This window comes from Neodiprion lecontei, chromosome 6 (assembly GCF_021901455.1).
Source record: "Neodiprion lecontei isolate iyNeoLeco1 chromosome 6, iyNeoLeco1.1, whole genome shotgun sequence".
In the NCBI taxonomy this organism is placed as follows: Eukaryota; Metazoa; Arthropoda; class Insecta; order Hymenoptera; family Diprionidae; genus Neodiprion; species Neodiprion lecontei.
The window spans coordinates 1,800,017-1,818,517 of NC_060265.1; the positions used below are offsets into that span (position 1 = coordinate 1,800,017).

General features: G+C 47.0%; 1 protein-coding gene across 1 annotated transcript in view; it reads right to left on the reverse strand.

Annotated features, from left to right (window-relative positions):
- LOC107218698 (neurobeachin) overlaps positions 1-18,501 on the reverse strand; it is a 162,706-nt gene that overhangs the window by 40,502 nt on the left and 103,703 nt on the right. The window lies entirely within an intron of this gene.

An 18,501-nucleotide genomic window follows, 5' to 3' on the forward strand; every position in this document is an offset into this window, starting at 1 on the left:
ATTAACAATATTATTTTTTCTAACGATCTTCGTTTCTCGTTTCATGACGCTTGTGGAAAATTTCTCCTCTAGGTCTGTTCTGTTGGTCGGGAGTTACTTCGGTGGAACTTGTACAAGTATCGTGCACAATGAAATTGATTATATAAGCAGCTTCGGAGATCTATTTCAGAACAAGTTTACCGTCCGCTTAGAACAGTACTCCTAGTTAGATCGATACTGAGGCCATGTTTCTCTGTGCTACGTGACGCAGTATCGCACCGTGGGGATAAAACAAACAAACCGTTGTACACGGGTAATAACGGTTATTACGCAATCGAAATTGGCTTCGAAATTCATGATTTTTAAGCTAACAGCCAGAGTTGGCTAGTTTTAAGCCTCGTTAAAAATTCGAGACAATTTTTCACGGATTCCCAGTGATGATCTGTCGAGACTGACAGAGCCTCGAGTATTTTTTTTTTGTGTTTTTTTTGTCACGCCTTCAAGCAGTTATAGACGAAAGAAAAATAGACGCGCTTCGGAATAAATGAATAAACATCTAATATGCGTATACATCTATTGAATTACGTGGCTTATGATATTCACTTACCTGGACAGGTGCTGACAACTGACAAGTTGGTATAAATTTTTTCCCTCCGTCGCTTATAACAAGAATCCCTAATTACATAAATTGTTTCACGTTTTGCCGGCGTCATTATATATTGCATGCGCTGCATCGCGGGAGAAAAGAAACGCGAGGGTTGGGACCCCGGTATAGGTCGCTCTGAATTGATATAAATGGTTGAAACTTCTCCTCAGAGACCCTCGATTCGACGTATCCGATGTCCGCTAGGTGGGTAGGCCCGAGAAGAATTGTATGGCGTGCGGAAGATGGATAAATAAAGTTGTAGCCTCAAGAAACAAGGGGGAGAAAAAGAGCTCGCACAAAGTGGGTACACGATATCGAAATTCATCGAGGATCGAAGCCGCTCATAGAAGGCTTCTTGGAAAACGGAAAAAATATGTTAAGAAAATGAGACACTTGAGAAATGAAACGAGAGAAGAACATCTCGCTTTACAAGACCGCCGAGTGCTTTTCCGAGGCAAAGGGCTGACGGAAATTTATGGTATAATTAAAAGAGCGATCACGCTATCAATAATAAATTTTCTACGAGGCTGCAGCGAAACCCTTTCGACCTTGCGACGCAGCGAGTGACTGCGGGATGAAAATTGAACTCGAGGGAGCTTCGCGCCCTTCGGTTGTAACCAAATCGCGTTTTAGATAACGGGTTAAGCGTCGGGGATCAAATTTCATAACAGTGACGAATATTAAGAAGACTCCGACGACGGATTTTCCTGCTCCTTCCCCGCACTCGAAGCGACGTTATGGAGACGCAGTCAAGTGCTTTCCGCTGCACTCGGAATTACTCTGATCGAGCAAAGAAGAGTTGATTCGAGAATCCAAGAGGACGAATTCTTGGCAGCAGTACGGAGCAATTCACTACGTGATGAATTCAGACTCGGGGGGTGGGGGGGATCCGGAATGGTGGATTTCGCGTCTTGGAAGATAACTCCGGTGCACGTGCAGCGGAGCGTAAAATATTCGGTGTTGTATACCCGATAGTGATACAAGCTACGTACGTGTCCTTCTCCTCGAGTGGGAAGATTAATTTCGGTTGTAAATGAAATAAGCTATACGGACCGGATCGGACTTGGAGATAAAGTGCGAACTTCGCCACCGGTGAGAGATGAGCCTCTGCACGCAGAGACCGCAAACCAGCGGCGGAAGTGAAACTGAGAAACGCGCCTACCGCGACTCTACATCACTCCAAATCCGTCGCAGCGTCATTGCCGAGGTAAGGTTAAGGTGATTTTATCCGTCATACGAATACCGAGTTTTCCCACCAATTCCCGTATTTTCCCAAGTCTACGAGGTCGCGTTACTTTCGGTCCAAGTATTTCCGGGCTTCCCGTCGAGAGAAGCGTGACTGGTATAACTGGATGTGGACCGAGTGGTTCGCGATTCGGTTTTAATCCGAATCGAAATTTGATTAGTTCCGGGATGATCGCGGGCCCCTCACTCGGCCCGCACCCACCCCGACGTTACCCGGAGATTTATGGGGCGGTCTTTTCGCTGGAGTACGAAGCCGAAGCTGGAGGAAGAGAGGAAGTGCTGCTGGATCCCGAGGGACGCGGAGCTCCGAGAACCGTCTCGTAAGAAGGAGGAAGACGAGTGTGCTGAGAAAGATGAGGAGAGCGGCAAACATCGGTCTATTTCTGGGGCGCTTTCGGGTCTTTCGAGTCCCTGGTTCCAGGCGCAGGGAGGGAGAGAGGATGGATGCATCCTTTCGCTTGAATTATCACCGCCTCCAATACACGAGATTCTCCCGCGTCCCTCGCTCGCTCCGCAGAGACGAGATAGAGGCTACATTTTTTGCCCACCAAAAAATCCCTTCTCTCTGTCTCCGTACCTTTTTTTTGTTTTTTTTTTTCTTCCCTATCTCGAGTGTATCACTCGCGCTCTTAACTTTGGAAACTCGCTGAGCACATATCGGCTGTTTACACTCGTAACTTCAAAGACAACAGCCGCGGGGCTTCGATTTTTTTTCTTTCTTTTTTTCAGATTTGCTCGCTGCTTTTTTTTCGTCATTCGAAAATTCGTCGCCAGTCGGATCACGATCCTCGCTTTCGAACTCGCACAATAATAGCTTACGTACTCACCGAGTAGCCGCTGGTGGCGATCGTGAGTTCCGTAAATGTATTTGGCATTACTCACCTAGAACAGAAATAAGACACGAGAAAGTTGAGTAAGTTGTTCAAGTTTTCAGTGATTGAACGATTGTACATACAGTTACAATTTCAAACGTTTTCGGGGTGGAATTGACCAAAGATTTGACCATCGAGTAGTAGGTACTGTACCCACGTACACTGAGAAAAATTTCATTTGTATAGTAACTAGGAAATTTCAGTAAAACAGATATCGTTAAAAAAGCTGTTACAATATTGGTGGAATTACGAAAAACGAGGTACGCGTAACCATTTTGCGCTATCGTCGATCCTCTTTTGGTAATTGCAACGCAAAATCAGTTTGTGCGGTTTACTCTACTTTTTTAGTTAAACATGGCTTTAACGTCAATTTATTCTTGCACAAGCATTGAATTTTCGCACCAGTTACCAGAAAATATAGCAACAGTGATCGTAATGAGAAAGAATAGTAACGGATACTAGACTTTCCGGTAACAGCTACGAAACTAATTTTCATTTTCTACCTAGAACAATATTTTTCGATTGTGGTAAAAAATGAAAATAGTCAAGGACTGAGCGGTAACAGGAACTGAAAATTTCTCTCAGTGTACTGTGATTTCTTCGGGAATCCAGCATCCCGAAGGAACGAGGAGCAAGGGGCGAGTCTGGGCTATTCCAGGAAAGGATTTTTAGGCTCGTACATATCTCGCCGCATCAACATGGTGCCAACAATTAATCCGGAGGAACATAACCGAATAACCGAAGGGGGGTAACCCTATACCCGAAGCAAAGGAAGCCCCTGGCATCCAGTCGCCGCGATCCTCCCGGTCCCAATCTCTCGTATCATATTTCGTGTTATTCAAATGCGAACAATGCCATTAAAGGATTTCTACGGTAATCCTTTCCCGTTGCCGCCTTGAATGTACACCAGCCTGGCAACCAGGCAGTCGGCGGACAATAACTCCCGAGTTTACGGCACAGCGTACAAAACGCACCGGGTACAAACAACTCGGTACAATGCGCCGAGTTCCTATCTGCAAGCTTTGTTCTTACTGATCGCGGCCCGGCTCGAGTCACCCCTTATTTCCTATTGCTCGTGAAAACAGGAGCTTTTCATTTCCTGTTTGTCGTTCGAACACGCTTTGTCGAAGGGTCTCTTAGCGTTATTGGCCTTCTTTTGAAAAAAAGCACACACACACACGCGCGCGCGCGCGGATCTCTTCATCTCCGTCATTAGAGGTAGCGAATCTCTGCCGCTACGCGGAACTCGTTCTTCCCACATCGCGGTGACATTTGCTTTTCGATTTGGTCGATTGCCCTGACGATACGAGAGCGAAACACGGCGATGGTGAATCTGCACGAACGAGTCGGGGGATGAAGTCATCACCGGCGGAGTAAGACCGGCAAAGCCCCCTGCCGTCCTTCCACCCTGCAGCTGCTCGCTCGGAAACAATCACATTATATTTTGTACATCAACCCACCCACCCTCCTCGAAAGCAAGCCCAGCCTGACCCGACCATGCCGCGCATTTCCCCCGTTGTCGTCAGGGACGCCAGACTAATGTAATGTAATGATTCCTTATTTATTTAACAGCGGGAGATCTTCTGGTTAATTCAAGAATCGGATTATGTCCTAATTAAGTCGGTTTTAAGACACCTTCTCTGGACGAGCCGAGGTATTACCAATTCGCTTCGTTACGAAAAATTCACGTACGGTGAAACGTCTCGCCTCGCTCAATCGATAATAATTGATGCGTTGCAGAAACTCTCGGTAACTTGAGATCTTTGTCTGTCTTGGGGCGACAGTATATAATGGGACCAAAGTTTTGACTCACTTGTTCAATTTGTAATAACATGTGACTACGAATGGTGAGAGGGGGTCGGTCAGGGGTCATTGGGATTCATATTATAAATGCATTAAATACTCTGGACTGACTTTGCCGCGTAGAGGGAGGAAGATGAGTCAGGGTTCTGGGATCATTGGGGTGGCAGGTGGCGCTAATTTCACGGACCGACGGCTGTGACGGATGCAGGGCGTCGCGACGTACCGAGTACCACCAAACCATTCCTTCCGCGCGAGCACTCGTCACACGTGATCGCTTCGACGAGCACCGATGTCACGGCATGTTTTATGGGAAGCTGTGCGGTGGGTGTAGGAACGAGGATCGTGAAAGAGGCTGACGGAGAGTGAGGCGCATATTCGTCAACACGCGATTTGCCCGACGACGACGATGACGAAGATGAGATTCGCTATTCGGCAAAACGGACCCGGCAAAGAGTTTTTGACGGTTCTCACGGACTAGTAAATAATTATCGCGTGGGTGCTGGACGCGATGGCTACACCGTATCTTTATGTGTCTCTTATACCTATATATGAACTTCGGGGCTCGCGCGCGCGCGTGTGTCTCATTAGTGCTAATGAGTAATGAGCCGATGATTAGAGAAGGCGGGGCAGGGGCGTGGCGGGACCCTTGATCCTGCCGACAGAGTAAAAGCGAGGACGAAACTTCCGCGGTTTCGGACTACACTCTGCTGCAATTCTCGCTGGAATGGAAAGGGAAAGTAGGCCGTCCTTTTTGTCTCAACTTTTAGTTACACTGATTACTTACAAAGCAAGTACCTGCCATTTGCCAAATTACACCGTACGGATATCTTGTTAACGATGAAGTTTATGAAAGATCAATCGGAATGAAGCTTGGAGCTCGTACGAAGACACCTTTGAAAAAGCATCCACCTACCAAAGTGTTTCTTCGTCACTTTTTCCCAGATGCTGGTAGTAAACAGTTTCAATTTTCAATGCGCCAACCAAAGACAAGCAGTTCAGATGCTCTTCCCGGCCTCACTTACACTGTGCCAAGTGAAGAGATGGTCAGAGGATACGAGGTGAAGGTCCGTGACGGATTCGGTAAAGATAAAAGAGGGATCGTTTGCTTAGCCGTGAATTCATTTTGAGCCCGAGGCGTCGGTTGGTGTCAGACAGCGGTCTCTCCAAAGAGTTTGGTGCTTTGATTAGGTCGTTAAATCTGCTAATGCACCAGCATAAAACCACTGATTTAACGAAGGACGTTGGTTCGGACGCGGGCCTTTTCTAGACCGGATCTAGCCGTTGCCCGAACAACGCTCGAAAAAATCCTCTCGATACGAGGCTAACGAAATCGACGATCGAATTCCAGACGCTCAATCGAGGATCGGACGTCCTTATTCGATGAACGCTGCACACAAAGACGCATCGCTTCTTTCCCCGATATTCAACGACCGTAATTGATTTTGATCGATACTTAGAGTCCGGTGTCACGCGGCGTCTTGTTTAGGATGGCTCACGGGCTGTTTGGTGGTAAAAAGTTCATCCGATCGCAATCATCGATCACGAGGTGGCTTCGGCGATGGTCGATTACTTTTTGCCCAGTTCCTCTTACGCGCGGCATTTGACGGAGCTTCACCTGGCGTCGGTGGATCTCGGTCCATGGCCGCGTTAACGGCGAATGTTCGATGGTAAAAAAGCGCGCAACACAAGATGGACGGTTGCGTGCGACTGGGGGAGCATCTCAGGATACGAACGAATGAAAAATCTATATTAATTGAAACAACCAAAAATGTATGCCCCAATTACACGCGGTTGTAAATACCGGAAAAATTCGGGGGAAATTTGGGACTCGATACAGTAACGACATAATAACGGATGAAAAGGTTGTTTGAAAGTTTTTGGTAAAGCTGAAAAGAAGAAGGCGGGCGTCCCGCGGTTAGTGTCAACGTTTGACTTTACGAGTTACGAGAGAGAACTGCCAACGAGGAGAATGGAAGAAAGGCCCATGAACGCGGGGGTCCGTGGGGCACAATGCCCACCCGTCGCGGGGCCCGGTCCTCAGACTCCCGGGCGGGAGGCGAAGATCCGTTCACGAAGTTCGTCAGCCAACTTTTTCCTCCCTATATTAAACGGTTCACTCCTATTCCAGCGGATCGGATCGAGACTCGCGGAGAGGAAGAAGGACCGTTCAGCACCACGGATGCTCGTTCCTTCGAAGCGTTTGCAAGTTGTCGAGCACTCCGAAATGCCGGGGGAAAATTGAAACGGTGTACAAGGTCAGTTCCGAAAGGACCGATTCCGGAGCTCCGTCTTACGGGTTGTTCAAGCTCAAAGAAGAAGGTCCCTTCGAGGGACAAACGAATGCTGATGCTGCCCACTCCTTTTACTCCTTTGCCAGGAGTCTATGCACAGCTTCTTCGCGTCTGCAGCGAAGTTGCCGAGGATCATTGTGTCTTTGAAGAAGACCGACCACTGGGAATCGGGTAAGAGGAATCCGAGGCCTTGCCGGTTCGGATGGATAGTTGCAGGCTGTTGCTGGTCGGGTAACTTGATCGCGTTATTCGCGCGACGGAGCACCTGATCCGTAGGGTGGAGGGACCGCAAACCGGCGACGAGGAGAGGATTCGTTCCATCGGGTCCCGGGTTGGGCTGCGGCGCGGCTGTTTTCCCGGAGGTATAATAAGCGTGAAGAAGATAGGGGAAGGAGATAAGCATAAAATGGTCTGGTTGCAGGTAGACCCGATCGCCGTACTACCACGCCGGCGAAGATGAGGAAGCCCTGGAACCAGGACGCCAGGTGACGGCGGCGCCTCGGCGCACATCCATCTTCGTGCCCTGCCTTCGAGTGCGCCGACTCGGCCTCCTGTCTCCGGGTCGGATGATGCGGTCCGGTCTTCGCCGGGCGAAGAGCCCACCGGAGGATAGCCCCGACTGGTTCCCGCGTTATTTATTGGTAGTCTTCGTTAGGCGCAGGCCGATCTCACTCCGGCAAGTCGCACCAGCCCACCGCCTGGTTCGACCGGGTCTAGGAAAGGTTAGGGATGACCTGTCACGCGTCCCGACCGGCCCGTTATCTCACTCCACGCATTGTTTTAATCTACGTGGCGCTGTCTCGCCACTCCCGACCCACGTCCTTCGTCCTTCTCGCTCCACGTCGCGCGACGTCGTCTCCGTATCTTTCCACGCCAGATACCATCAAGGGTCACCTTCTTGCGGAGGAGGTATAGACCGAGAACCAAGGCGAGAGGAAATTCTCTAACACAGAGATCGAGAAAGTTGACGTTTTACCCACATTCTCGTCGCCTTTCGTCGATCCCCGTGGCGACAATGTGGCAAACCAATCCCAATCATGACGAATACCATTAGCCTCTGGTTAACTATGGTTACCGCCAGTTTAACGGTTCTTGGGTCCAAGTTACTCGAAACGATCATCAACGAAATTTTTCAATCTATGCCTGGGGATGAGTCCGAGAACAAATACTCGGAGGCACAAAAGTTGAGCGGGTGAGTATAGGCGTGTCCGTAATTAGGAACGGCGGCGCAGGTGCGGGTTCGAGAGTACGGACGGTGTATAGTGCACGAGCTATTAACGCAGTGGGTAAAGTGAGAGAGAAGTGGGAATAGGTAACAGCTGCGGGAACCGGACGATAAAGGCGACATTGCTGGCGCTCCCCTGATCCTGGGGATTGAACCGCGACCGTATGGGCAAGATGGCTGTTTCGAGTGTGCGGCTCGGTGTCTTGATATTCCACGTGTATAATATTGCCGCACGCGCTTCTTCACACGGAGAGCGGGATAAAATTACATTACAGGTGTCTTCGCGGCATAGAACCGAAAGAGAAACCCAGAAAGTAGAAAAGGACAAAGACGAGGGACGGATCATCGGGTTGGTGGTTTTTGAGACCCCGCGTCGCCTAAATCATCCTTGCTTCAAGAAGAGTTTTTAATCACTCGACACTTTTACACACCTCCTATAAAACAATGAATATGCTAGCCAGAAAGAGATTTGTTTAATTTATGTTTTTCGTTGTTCTTTTTTGTTTGTTTTTTTTTTGTACTCTTTTCTTGTGTTTTTGTGTGTTCTTTTGTAGCCAGAGATATGCAGATAAAGAGAGCTGCCGTCCTGCAGCCGGGGTCGTATATCAATTTTACTGCGACGCGACGTTGTCCTGCGGTGTTCCCGCGAGCTTCTTTGGTACGGTCTTCGGCGTCAGGCCCAGGACTCGACCACCGCGCCTCGACGCATCTCCGATCCCGCGTTCTCCAAGAAACACTCTCCGCATTCGTTTTGACTGGTAGTTTAATTAGATCAGCGTCAGACTCGGCCCGGTCAAAAGAGCGTCAACGCCGACAAGAAGCGGGCCTGAGCTTCACCGGGGCCACGACCTCCTGGTACAGAGGCGCCAGTGATAGCCGGGAAGATAGCTAGACTCGGCCGCTCCTAAAGCACGAGGATTCGAGATATATATATATATATACATATGCATACACGTGCATACGTAGGAAGGCGGTGTCTGAGGCCGCAGGGGGCGCCGGCGCCGGCACGTAAAATCTCTGCGTTATGGGGCCTACTCGGGGTCCGTCGGGCCGCAGCCCCCCACCACGACTCGAGCAAACCCTCCTCAAAACCTCGGATGGTCTTTGTTTTAACTTAAAGGCACGCCAACGATCTGTCCAATGATAAATGGAGGAACCAGCTCCCCCCGCGAGTCCAGAAACGGGAATCGGGCTCGATCGCCGGACGCGAACAACGTTCCATCGGCGAAGCCCGGGAAATTTAAAGGACGGGTTTGCTTCCAGCGTTTCCGCGATTCCAACGGAATAACGCTGATAAATCCCAGCAACCCGCGGATGGAAAACGATCCTACGATTTTTTTCTGAACCTGCACAGTTTTCAACGGAGCTATGTTTATAGCCGGCGTAGGTGAGCCACACGGAGACCGTCGGTCGGGCTGTGTTGGTGGGCATAATTGAATGTTTTGTATAATTAACCTGCGCCATAACTCAGCGGCCGTTGCGCCTCTAGCCGCGGGGCCAAGCCCGCTTCCCTGCATGTTCCTTTATTTTGCCTCCCTCGCCGAGCCTTTCGACCGACTGGCGTGTCCGTATGTTCCGCACACTTCCACTCGCACGGTTGTGTCTGTAGTTTATGCCCATTACGGCGGACACGTAGAGTACGGAGCCTGAGCCACGTAATTAGGCAAAATGCGGGTCAATCGACGCGCTGTTCAGTGCCGAAGTGCTGGACGGGTTGCGGAATTTCAATGGCGAAACGTGATTTCTCGTTATTTTCTTCGTCCTCCGGATATCCGAGATGAGGGGAGACATTTACACCGGGAACCGGGTAGACAGAAAAATAATATCCCTCCCTGGTGCTGTTCTTCGTTGTTAATTAAAATACAGGATAGCGGCGGTATTCACAATTACAGAAAGCGTTACGGAGAACATTGTTAAACGATAATAAACGTATGATAAAATACTCGTACGAGGTCAAGTCGATCGTAAATCTCACTCCGGAATTGGGAAATACCTGGTTGCTGTTAATGAGCTTCGAGCAAGTGAAGGCACTGGGCCCCAGTTTTAGTACGGAGGGACAATTTGGGCCTCAGAGGTGATCCCGAGCTCGTTGCTGGTTGAAAATCGGATCCGAGCCTCTAATTCAAAGGGGTTTTAACAAGCGGTTAATCATTCCCACGAGACTTCGGTCAAAGCAAGAAGCTCGCGTCAGTTGAGCCTCTCTCGCTCGGACCCTTCTAGGACCCAAAGAAGGCCCTAGAGTCAAACTGGGCCTGACCTCATCCCACCCACAAACCGGCACCCTGAATGGTCATCCTAAACGATTTTCTACGGGACACTGTAGTCGCTCGGCTACCGTAATTCATCCTCATATTGTATCTATTATAGGCTTGTTGGTATAATAATACTTGGTAGCTGCCCGACGGATTATCATGCCCACTTTATTAGGTTTGAGGTTCCTCAATTCGAACCCTCTCCGTAAAACCGCTGAACACCTTGTCGTTGTTCACACTTATCCTGGAAAACTGAAAACTGTTCAGTATATGTAGCTCGATTTTTTCAAGCGACATAAAACGATTGGCGGTAGTTGATGGATAGAAATTCGTCACAATGGACAAACGTCAATCGTAGATCTACTATTACTCACACTCACAATTAAAATACGTTTAATTTACCAATACCATTTTATCCAAATTCAGATATGTATCTTGTTCATCAGTTTTTCACGCATCAAGTCTGACAATTCTAAGGAGGTAAAGTATGTATTTATTACGGATCCTTTAATCGGTCATTTAAATAGATATATTTTAGCGAAGAATAGCCGGGAAGACCAGTAACCTGTTGGAAAATCATACCCTTGTCGAAATAATCACTAAATTATAGGATACCGGTACGAGGTATAGTTTTAACTAGGACTCGGTAGAAATTTAGCGCCTACGTTTGACCCTGCCAAGGTTTATGTAAATCCTCTTTGAAGGAAACTGAAGCTAGAAATCTTGAGCCAACCCTACAACTTTTAAAAATTTCAGAGCAAACCCTACGTTGAATCTCTAACTCCTAAAAATTAAAGTACCAAACCATAATTTGACATTCTCAGTAGACGATGCGAGAACTTACTTTACTATCATTAATCCCTACGTAAGGTTTAAATTGGGCGCTAAATTTCGACTCGAGGAGCCTCTCCGCAACATGCGGTCTCCCATTTTTTTTACTCCTATCTCTCGGACTCATCGACACTTTTCTTTTCGACATACCTGCTTTCCAACTCTCGTCTGCGTCAGTTAGATCAATCAAACCGTAGCCATGATCCTTACTAAAAGTCACGTCTTTTAAATTTACGTCCAAAGTGTTTAGAGTAAAATTCAGTGCCATTTTCGCCATTAGTTCGCAATCAGTTGTACTTTGCAAGCCAGTACAACGAAAAAAAAAAAAAAACAGCTTTTGCATCGACTAAGAATCGAATGACGAATTTTTGCCGTTAAATTTTCTTTTTTTCTGTTCGCCCTCAAGTAAATATCGCGTGGCACTCACCGCGCGAAACGATAGCATCGTTTTACTCGCTGCGGTTGTTTTTTTTTTATTCTTTTTTTTTTTTTTTTATAAATGGTAGAGCACGCGAACGGCCAAACGAGAGCTTGTATACCCGGTGAAAAAAACATGTAGAACGTTATTCAAATGTGCAACGCGCGATGCGAGCTGGACTTTTGTTGCCTGCGTAGCCCCGAGCCCCGAGTCTTGACTTCTGACTCCTGACTCCTGCGAGATCTTCGGCCTAATAACTTACAGAGAGTGGATACTTTAATTATAGGCTAGGCCCATACGTTTACCGAGTCGAGAGTCAGGGAGAGGAATGAACGAGAGCCTTCAGTCCGCGGTGAGGGCTCTTCTGACCAGAACCGTACGTGACGAGGACTACCGTCGACTTCGGGAACGAAAGACGCCATCGGATCACCGTTTCGAATTTTTCGGATCTTTTTACCTTCGCTGGTTTGACGCGCGCGCGCTCGAGAAAGGGTTAGAACAGATGTAATATACATGAGAATCTTTTATGGGGAAAGCTTTACGCTGTTCAACATTGTTGCTCTTATCGATCATCCGAGGAATTTTCTCTGCATAATTTGACTTGTTCGTGAGTGAATGTATTACTTTTCTTTTTCTTATTCACAACGAATTTACATTAGGAGGTAAATGACACGTTATACAACACCGTGTCGAAATCAACAAGACGGGGAGTATATTTGGACTAAAAATTTTTTCAGTGATCCGAAATCATGAATCACATTTCATGGGGAATGTCTCGATAAGTTCCATCATTCTTATTCACACCGGCAGTTAATTCTATTTTATACAAATGTAAAATTGCGAGATTGGGATTCTTAGTTAAATTTTCAATGAAAAAAGGAAAAGGTTTTCATAAATCACTGCAAATTTTAGTCCCTGACTCGCAACCCGGAGAGTTTCATCTCGAAATTCCGTCTCGTTAAATATATATAAACCGTAAACCTGACGCACTGATATTTTTCAATCGACTTCAAGACTTGACGAATATCCTTTCGAATCTGTAAACGGTACAACGTGACTGAATCATTGAAAAATTAGTGTCGATTAAACGGTAAAAATTTCACGCGCCAATTATCGAGGTCCATACGCGCCAGTGTATCTAATAACAACGACTGGATCCGGTAAAAAACACGGACGTTCAACAATTCCGAAAGTCTACACGCGAAACCGAGGTGTAGAAAAGCATGACGAAAATCGCGATGCACGAACCTCGGGTATCGAATCCCGCTGCCCTGCTTGTTAGGCAGGATGTTTCGTGTATCTGGAAGGTGAGGTTTATCCCTAATAAATTGTTTTTTAAAATTTTTTCCGGCTGTATCCTCCGGGCCAATAAATATCGCATCCGTGGCTGAGAGGACGTAGGAGAAAAGAAGCGGGATCCGGCGCAGGGGAGGGGCGCTACTTATGCCGTCAGCGGTAATGACGGGGTGTGTTTGGGTTGTTTGCTTAGGGAACAGATTAGTGAATGAATCCACAGGTGGGCGCCATCCGTCACGCGGAGGATCGCCTGCTCGCCGGTCGTCGGGCCGACCGATCGTCGACCGGTCGGATACCCGCCTCTCGTCTCCTCTCCTCTCCGCGTTTCAACGTCGTTCCACACTCGAGACCGGCGCGCCAGGTCGCGCGCCTTGGAGTGTGGGCCTTCCCCTGGGTGCCAAATGGCCAAGTTAATAACGGGCGCCCGGCGGACATCGGCCCCTCGATGTCCGAGGACTCCAACGGCCAAGAGCCATCTTCGGCAGCTGCTGACAGCCACGACTACTCGATGCCGGACAGTTGCCTACCACTAGCGTATCTATCATCGCCTCTTTCACGGGGCCTAATTGCTGGATACAGTTAATAATCGTCGGCTCATACCGAACGGCCACTGCTCGCGCGAAAAGGGAAAATAATCTACCAATTACGAGGCTACAGCCACCCGAACTGAGAGTTCGTTAATCGGTCTGCACCTTTCGCTGCTCGCAGCATTACATTTTCCAGAATTTTGGCGCGGTCGAAGATTTTCTAGAGGTTTATGTATAAGAAGAAACCTCCGAAAGCGATGAAACGAATTGAGCCTACAAATTCGGGAAAAAGCGTAAACCCCAAGTTTTATAATTGGTGAAAAAAAACCTACATCCAATTTCTTTCCCAGCCTCGGCGGTAATGAGAGGATCTCACCGACGTTACCCTAAAAACATATACCAAGAAAAAAAAAAAAAAAAGGAGCGTTTGGCACGAACCGGAACGGACCCGAGCGTCGCTTTATGACCGTTCCTAGATAGGAAGGGTGTGGACGGTAGATGAAGACTGAGGTCCGAAGGAACTCTTCCCGGTTATCAAAAACAAGTGTAAGAAAATAAGACCATTTGGCAAAATAGTTTTTTGCAGGTAGATGGCGGTTAGTAGCACCTCTCGAGGTCCTCGGATGGGGGGAGGAGGGCAGGCCGAGGTACGGATATGATGAAGTACCCCGAAGATTGGCGGACCACCGGAGCGATGCCTGGGCTAATAGCAGTGATCAGCGTTGTTGGTCCAGCCTGGTTTTGCCTCGTCCTGCTCCTCCTTTCCTCCCACGGAACGGTGAGACCTGCATCGTCTTCGCCAGCGCCCGGATTGATGGATGTTTACCGGACTAACCGCCTAGTCGGTGCCTCCTCCGCCCGCAGGATCTCGTGCCCGAAGGGTTAAGACCCCGGCATTGTTTGGTCCCCGTGTTATTGAGCCGCTTTCGCACGTCGGTGGATAAATCCGAGCGTTTAATCGGGTACTCGAGGTTTTCGGTCCGGCTGACTCATTCCTCTTCGTCGTTAAATCCGTTTATGCCGTTTCACCGAATTTTCAAGCGGACATCGAAACCAGAGAAATCTTGGAAGAAAAACAACGAGACTTGACGGTGTGTCCTTTGAAATTTATTTACGATATGCTCGACGAGTTTTAGGATATAACCGCACGCGGATCTCGTGAGCGCCGGGGAGAAGTCTGCGCAATAAAACGATCAGCCCCGGGTATATAACTGCGGCAGCATTTAAAATTCCCGTGTGTTTAAACCGTAGGCATGTATGATCCTTCTTCGCGTATTATTATATTCAGCAGCGATGGTTGTATGCAGGGGGGGGAACCAGCGTATGTGTGATGGGTGCAAGGATTGGCTCTGCCGCAGACTTTCAGACAGAGTAATTATAGTTGCATTATTATAACGTCACTGGCAATACATCATCCACGGTATCATACATATATTCATGCCTGCGCATAAGTATACATGACCGTGATAAGAGGAAGGGCGACTTTAATTATACGCACGTATTTATATTATACATACGTATACTATGCGTGCACTTATTCGCTCAAAATTTATACGATTAGTATATTATTTATTAGAATGTTTGAAAACAATATTATAATACGATGATAATTTTTCCGTTACAGGATCCCGTTCCCTGTAATATTATTCATATATATTCGAAAGAAAAATCTTTCAATTAAATATTCTATCCACACGAAACTAATAATTTACGTTCACTTTCGTAACGTCGATTGAAAAATTCTGCTGTCGATGCTGCCCTTTTTTTTTTTTTTTTTTTCATTGTTGCAACGAATATTTTTACTGCCCGCAGAACATCGTTAATGGTAATTAATAAAAATAATTAATCCGAATATTTTCAACGAGTTCGTTTACACGATTATCGAGTAAAATTGTGTACAACAATTTAATACAAGAAATACAGTAAAAGGTCAACTTGGCGTAGGTATATTACGAATATGAATCTGTAATCGAATATGGCGAAGAGATGTAGAAAAGAATGTTTATTTCAATATTCAGCGGGGGTTCATGGCCCGGACCAAGGAGTGTTTCTCAGTCTCCGATACACGCGAGCATGCCTATATACACGCATGTACCGGAACGTTGTGTTTGGTATGGTTCGGTATGGTTTAGGCGCCAACAGGTTTCGGAGGCAAATGCGGGTGGGCTGGTATGCCGGTTGCCGATCTGCCTCTCTCTTACCCGATCCCCAGGGAATCCGGCTTCCCCGGTCATCGGATTTAATTAATCAATCGAGTCGCGTAAGAATTTCATAACTTTCGTCAACGAATTCGACGAAGTTTGATACATTATCGACCGATAAGCCAAAGATCGAGTCCAGGTGTTTGAAGATTTGAAAAATTTTCAATTCGGCTCGACCTATTCCGTCTTCTTCGCATGCTGCATAGTGCCATGCACGAGATCAATTAATAATTCAAGCACGCTGTTAGATCGTCGGTCTATCGGGCGGCGCTGATCGTGAGGACGTGCGGTATACGTATAGTATGTATACACCAAGGAAGAAGTAAAGAGAGGAGAGGATATATCGTGTAAACGATAAATCACGATAAATACGTTTACCCAAGCCATTATATAAAAGCCGGGGTAAGCCGAGAGAGAGAGGCACCGGTCAAACCTCAGCGGGGTGACCGCCGCCAGACGCCGATCGCGCTTCTTCTAGTCGACTTACAATCACTTAAGCAAACCTTTAACTACTACCTTCTTCCCGCGGCCCTCTGGGTTCTTCGAAATGATTTATGCCTCGCGATTTGTTATTATATACATCCACATTATGGCGGTGCGACGCGAATTATAAACTTTTTCCACCTCCTCTCATCTCTTTCCCGTACTCACTGAGGGCAAAAACCCGTCTCTCTTTCCGCAGACGCTTGTAATATGATTTCACGGAATTAAATATTGTTCTTAAGTGCTCATTGAATTCTAATCGCGTTTTTAATGGACGCGAACGATACCGATTCTTGTTGGTTTATTCTTATTTATTTATTATTATTATTTTATGTTTTTTTTATTTTAATCGTTTATATTTTTTATCCGGTTCGATAACACTGTAAGAATAATCGGCCCATTACGTCACCGTTCATTGATTGGCCTCCGATGTTTCTCTGTAGCTTCAATACTGGTTCCAATACATCACTCTCTTGACTCGAGTGCCGATGTAATAGAAAGTCTTAAAACAACCCACGATCATTTGTATCGCGGTTGATTTCTAATGAGGAATTATTATGCCGACGGAATTATTTAACAGGCGGCATTTGTTTTCAGCTGCTTATAATACAGGCACCTATACGCATCTTCCGTCTTCCTCGCTCGAATTGTTTTTTTTTTTTTTTTTCTTTTATCTTTACCTCATCAATATTCCCCCGAGGAGATTCACCGATCAAAGAAAGCGACCGCAATGAAATAAACAATTACAACAAATATCGCGCGCAAGTATAATCCCCATGGATCCATAAATTGAAATTCAAGGCACGTCTTAGTTGTAGAAGATAGACATAAAAAAAGAAACATTGCGCATATTCCGAAGATTTCACACGCAGGAAAAGGATTTGATTCGCAATAAAGCGGTGCATTCCAGAGAATATCGCACAGCCGGAACCAAGAGAGCGGAGGAGAGAGAGAGAAAGAGAGAGAGAGAGAGGCGCGGGTAGTCGTCTCTGAGAAAAAGTTTGAAAAAACCCGGAGGAAGAGAGAAGGCAGGAGTAGATAGATATCGGGCCCCGCGGGGGGCTCATAATTGCCGACCCTGAAGAGCAGCAGCCCCATGGGGCCCACCTCTGTTTGTTTTATTCCGTAGTTAAACAAACCCGAGAGATCTACGGGCAATATATGATAATCGTCCGTCCCCACCAGAACTACGATCTTGGGACCCCGCTTTGCCCGCTGCCACCGCAGCGTCTCCCTTCCTATAAGAAGAAGATGAAGAAGAAGAAGCCTTTCTTCTCCCATTACAGATATTGATAGACAAGAACGCGGCGCCTGTTCAACTCACGAGCGAGCGGAGTCGGTGCTGCAGGAAGCTTTTGCCACGTCTCATCACTTATGGATCGCATTTATTCAAATTCCGTTCCCCGTTCCTCTGTGATTAATATTCCTCGTTATACGAAATCGGCTACCATATGCACCGAACGTGGCGGAGACTCGTTGCTGCGCAGTTATGAACCTGGTAGAATTTTCAAACTCAGTGTAGATAACCGGATACTGTATCTTTGCAAAAATTAGTCTGCCAAGTTTTTCTACCATCCCTTTTTCTAGGTGTATCTATAGCAATTATTCATCTTTGGAAGAATTTCGCTATGTAGCGGGTGGAAGTAGCATGAGATTGTTTGGAAGGCTCGACAATAAATCCTGAAGGAGGTCATTCGGTTTGAGGTTTCTGACCGATGAAGAAGTCGGGCTACCGAATCGTGGGATATTGGGCGGTTCAAAACCCGTGTAGAAAAGAATCGCAAGTCATTCCATGGGTCTTGACGATTCTTTTAACGTAGTGGCGGCTCCAACAGCAATCGGACGGATCGCTCGAACGAAGACGTGGATCTAGGTTTAAGTGTACGCAAGCCTCAGACTTGGAGGAAAAAACATTAATAGGCAGACACTGACCCGGGTCAACGGTCGTCAAGCTAATTGGGCCACATTTCACGGTAATTACGTATCGTATACACATTTTTTTTCCTTTCGAATTTTTTGTACCTTTTCTCGGACTTCTCACATGTGCCTGAAACTCTGCGTCTAACTCATCGATGGTAAACGGTGAGCGCGATTTCACTCCACTAGCTAACGAATTTAGATGCTCAATATTGTCCATTTGTTCGTTCATTTTACGTGTTTACGAATATAGTGAGAACTTAAACCGTCGATTTGACTCCGGAGTGTAAGTGCGCGGTGAGTATCGAAGCTCAGAAAACGACTTTATCGCGCTAGGCGAGAAGCGCGACCGTATTTCAACTAGATAAGTTAACTCGAGGCAACAGGTCGTTCCAAATGCATCTCTAATAGGCGCTATCTAAATGAGCTGAAAACGAGGTGAGTAATTAATTATCTAGATTACTCGAGGTGGATACATGTATAGCAGTCGGGCTGGACGGTTCCTGGAACGACCG